The sequence below is a fragment of the Fukomys damarensis genome, unplaced genomic scaffold (assembly GCF_012274545.1).
Source record: "Fukomys damarensis isolate Sample0158 unplaced genomic scaffold, DMR_v1.0_HiC HiC_scaffold_33, whole genome shotgun sequence".
Classification (NCBI taxonomy): Eukaryota; Metazoa; Chordata; class Mammalia; order Rodentia; family Bathyergidae; genus Fukomys; species Fukomys damarensis.
The window spans coordinates 37387879-37393081 of record NW_022900945.1 but is presented as its reverse complement, the minus strand read 5'-3'; the positions used below and the strand labels follow the sequence as shown (position 1 = coordinate 37393081).

General features: G+C 41.5%; 1 pseudogene; it reads right to left on the bottom strand.

Annotated features, from left to right (window-relative positions):
• Window positions 1-2183: 2183 nt before the first annotated feature.
• On the bottom strand, window positions 2184-4558 carry LOC104872782 (annotated as a pseudogene).
• Window positions 4559-5203: the final 645 nt, after the last annotated feature.

The following is a 5203-nucleotide window of genomic DNA, read 5'->3' as shown; positions in this document are numbered from 1 at the left end:
TAAAATTATGTGACACAAAACTGTCACGGGAAATATGAAATGATCTCCCAACTGGTTAACTGTATGTTACACCGAGTTTGTGTTCTTCAGAAATCAAAGAATGAGTCCTTGGAATGACAGAGATTAAACATAGGAAGATATTTATTGATAGGAAAGCTCCTGAGGAGCAGTATGTCCCGAGTGGGTAGTCCGGGGACCCCACTTTACCGAGAAGTTTATAGGGTGAAACCCATGTGGGTACAATGTGGGCCACGGCCATGAACATCTGATACAGTTACAATACAGTCACTTAGGTAATGGTGGTCCAATTGTGAAACAAGTCAGGTAGCAAGTGTGGATGAAAAGAATAAGGATTCTCCTAGGAAGTCTATAGCCACCCCCAGGGTGGTCCATATCTATCTAAGTTCATTAAGCCCAGTTCCTTGAAGATGCATGTGGGTCTGCTCATCTTGTCTCCATCTTGAGGCCTGGTTTTCATCTGATATGAAGCTGTGGTATAGTTCATGGCCTTCTGGAGGACTTAGCCCTATCTTACTGCCTATAATATTTTTACCTTGCTCATCTTGTTAGGAGATCGCACATGTTAAAATATAACCCCCCCAGCCACTTTATATCTTACTTCCGGGTTCTTTCCTGACTCTGAGTCCTTTCTCCCGCTGAAATTGTAAAGCGCGAAATTCAAAAGACAACCTAGCTTGTGATAGGATAACAAAGACCGCTTCTCCCAAGGAAGGATCTTCTGTTGCCTGTCCTATAAATATCCCAGTATTTCCTCTTCTCCCTCTCTCGCTCTCTGCCTTCCTACCTCCCGCTTGCCTCCCTACAATAAAGATCTCCTGCTGGACCTCTCGGTGCGTGAGTGGCATAATTGGGCAAGGGGCACCCAAAGGGGGCTCGAGACCCCTTTCACATCTATCTATAATAAACGTGTCCATCAGAGCTGCCGATCTTGACTTATAGTTCATGCTACTGTATTTCTTAGTTGTGGACAAAACAGGAACAGTTAGACCTAACTACATAGCACTTACATGATATATGAAAATAGAATCTAGAGCTATAGTGAGGCCGCTTCAGTGATGAGCATGCCCCACTCTGCCTTAGTTAATTACAAATGTAAACTTCATTCAAGAAATTAGTATGTCCAACAAATGCTTAAAATTTCCCAAGCTTTAATGCTAGATATGTTCTTAATTATTTGGCCTATTAAATGAGGGTCTAAGACCTACGTAAGGAAATCCATATAAAAGAAATATGTACCTAGGTGTGGTGGTGCACACCTGTAATCCCAGCTACTTAGGGGGCTAAGGCAAGAGGATTCCTAGCTGGAGGGCAGTCCGGGCAACGTAAAGAGACCCTATCTTGAGATGAAAGAGCTAGAGATGTAACTCAGTGGTAGAACACTCCCGGGTTCAATCTCCAGTAGTAGGGAGGAGAGGAGGAGTTATTTTATAGAGACCTTACTTCACTCAGCTGAAATTTTTTCACCAAAATATTGTAGATGGGTAAGTTAATTAGATACTTTGTAGACAGTCAGACAGGGCTGACCTTGGAGGAGCCAACAGGGAAGACAATTTAGACACAGTTAATGAAGGCCAGCATTGTAAAATAAGAGAAATGACTACATTTGCTTATGTCCCCTAGGGATGAAAAGCAGTGATTGATATCTTAAATGCCCAACTGGGTGGGGGACCAAGATCTTCCAGAAAAGATCCCCTACCCACTCCTTAAAAAAAAGCCTTGCTGCTTCCTTGTAAGCTTGCAATATGACTTGCTTCCGCATTGGAAGGGGAAGCACTGTAATTGATATTACCTAAGCAACTGTACTTGTAACTTTACTAATTGGCTATAGTTTTATTCCACCTTGAACCTGCTTCACCTTATGGCTTTGCTCCATGAAAAACCTCTGGGAAACAGGTTACTAGGGCAAGCCCCTTTCTGGTTCCCCTTCTGTCTCTTAGACAGAAGCTATCTTTCAACGAATTTTTCCTATTTTTAACATCTGTTGTTCCTAGAGTTCATTCTTCAATTTTAGAGAACACAAGCTCATGTTTCAGATACCTAGAAGGTTTGGGAGTTACATCTATTCCCCCTATATCAAAATCATCAAGCCAGAACTTTGTAATTAAACTCTTGGAGCAAAGCCCCGGTGGCCATATTTTTGGGTTTTGAAGTCTACTCATTTTTCAAGTTCCAAGGGTCTCTCAATTTGTTCCATGACTATCAGAAACACAACTTGAGACTGGGAAAATCAGCTTTGGAATAGGCCACCCATGTATTTGTTTCAGTATTATATTTGAGGATGTGTCCTAATTGGACTACACTTTGAAAACCAGACAAGGTGTAAATGGCAGAGCCAATTGCTGCACACTTCACTGTCATGCCCTTCCAGGGCATTGGTGGCACCATCTTCCATTCATTTAATTTATGGCTTTTAATTTTTATTTATTCATTTAATTTTAGTTGTTATTGTTATTACCAGGATTGAATTTAGGACATTGCGCTTGCCAGGCAGGCACAGCAACACAGAGCCACATACTTGGCCCACTCATTTAATTTAATATCACAATATTCTACATTGTATAAACCACCTAACCATTCTGACAACCCACAGCAAATATCTTGTCTTTTACAAACACTGTTGTAACTGAGCAAGTTCAAACTATATTGATTCACCACACTCTGAGTCAGATTTGAGTTCAATTATTTAAAGCCAGTGACCACTCTCTTGTTGCTTTTGCTGTCTTTTGCTGCCTTGCTGCCTCTCTGCCACCCCACCTTGGAGCCAGCTGATTATGTACTGAAATCTCTACAAACTGTAAGCCAAATAAACCTTTCCACTTTAAAAAAATAAAAAATAAATAAATAAAGCCAGTGACCAAGAGGTGTTAGTGCCCAGAAAGAACTCTCAGTCCTGAGAGGCAGTCTGGTTTCTCCTTTTAAATCATGCATTCAGTTAGTGAGGGCTCAAGGGGAGAGCAAGCAGATTTTACAGAAGCAGAACTATGCCAGTTTAGTAGTGAGCAAGAGAAAGTTTCACATATTAGGTGAGCTACAAAACATCCTGTAGCTGCAGAAAATTTTCTGCCATATAGGATGTGAGTTTTGGGTGCATGGTCTAGCACAAGCACAAAATGTTGGTGAGGCTCTCAAGGTGGTGTTTGGTTGGCTATCACAATGCCAGCCTGTGATTCTTCTTCGCCTTAATGATTGGAAACAGCTCAGTCCATTTTTCTGTGTTAGGATCCGAAACTTCATTGGAATTAAGTTCTCCAAGAAACATTATTCCCTAAGCTCCCATCACAAACATAGATCAGGCCATTGGATTCCACCATCTTATGGCTACTGTGCCAAATCAATGTGTTGGGCTTCATGTGCCCGGTTTCTATTGTTATATCAAAATATACAAATAAATACAGAGCTGAGTTTCCTATCTCTGAGCCACCAGGTATATAAATTTTGCCCTCCATGGCATAGGCAGCAAGGCTACCTCCAGGTTTTGGAGGGCCCAGTGTGGAATACCAGCTATCCTTCACTGCACAGAAGCAATCCATTCATCTTATGGGGAAAAGCTGAGAGTCACCCACAATGTACTCTGTATTGCCCCAAAACATGTGTGCTGCATCTCTTTACATTTCAAAGGGATAGAAAATGTCCTGTCCAATTATAATCTTTTGGGCTACAGTATCTACAAGACTGCAGTTAGGAACCTCTAAATAGAGCTAAGCAATAATCATGTTTCTTTCTTCTAGGCCTCTGCCATCTACAAGTTTTTCTGAATTCTCTGGAGAAAGTAGATGGTGCCTCCTCCCACTTACCTCCATCTTAAGGCACTCAGGATTATCTTGAATAAGTGCTTCTCAGCTTGTACTCTTTTACTTAACAAATTCTTTGATACAATTGGAGACCTGACTTTAGCAAAGATAATTAACAATAAATTGAGAGCAATTATGTTCATTGTATTTCAACCACCTGACTGCAACATCATAAACCTGATCCTCTGCTCTCAAGGAATGTCCTGGCTAAGAAGATGTGTTCCCCGCTTGACATCAAGTTGCAGAAATTCATCAGTTTTGTAAACTTCTGTAAAATGCTGATGAATGAAGTCATCTGCTGTTGTTTTCAATTCAGGACAATCCAGACACTCTCCAAGCATACTTATACCAAAACAATTTGAAGCATTTACCTGTTCCATCAAAAAAATCAACACAAAATCATCTTAGATTCACTCTGATACTGGCTTGCTGCATTTACAAAGACTGAACATTGTTGCTATCAATTCTAACAGTATAAGCAAATTCCACAAGTTGTTCAGAAATATCAGGTTCAGCATCTTTGAGTTCTATTTCAAAAGATCTTGATTCAAGCACATTCATTAGCTGTGAGCAATACATTTTTTAAAAGTGGCTGCAGCAAGGACAACACATTCTCTCCTGGACCATAAGGATCACATCACAGTGTTTCCTGTTTCTGCATATTGTTCAGGATGCTCATGAACACGGTCAACCATTTAGTTCTTCTCAGTCTTCTTACTGTTCTTCTCTACCCTTGAGGCTACCATTCTCTCTCAGCACGACTCAAGTCCCTGGCTCACTGGGCAGGTTAGGGATCACACTCTCCCAGTTCATGGGGTCTCTGTTTTTCTCAACATTGTGATCAGAACTGTAGCTGCTGCACTTAGCACTGAGGTTCCGGGTGGGCAGGTGGCCAGCAGCACTGGTGTGACCATGGTGGGGCACAAATCCTAAAACCCCCGGGGTGTTCTGAGATACCTGACAGCCTTGGTGGCAACTGCAGCAAAGCTCTCATGACTTTTGAAAAAAAGAGAATACACAAATCAGGAAAGATTTCAATACAATTACACATACTTGTTAAATTTCAGTTTTTGAAGGCAGAAATTTGGGTAAGTTGTATGTGTTCAGTGAAAGAAAATGAGCTGAAACAGGAGCACCCAAGGCAAAGCTTTATTGGGAAGGAGCTGCTGGACTACCTTGAACAATGGCAAAATAGAGCATGACTAACTGGGGTGGGGTTTATATAGTGTGGGGCAGTGGGGAAAGTATGAGAGTTGAAAAGGGGCATGGCAGGTGATTGGAAGGAGAGGATCACCAGGGTAGCAGTGTGGAGCAACAAGTTAGGTTTCGCTTCTTCAGAGGTGGTAAATTTCACTTTTCCAAAGTGGCCCATTTCCTTAAGCAGGAACCAT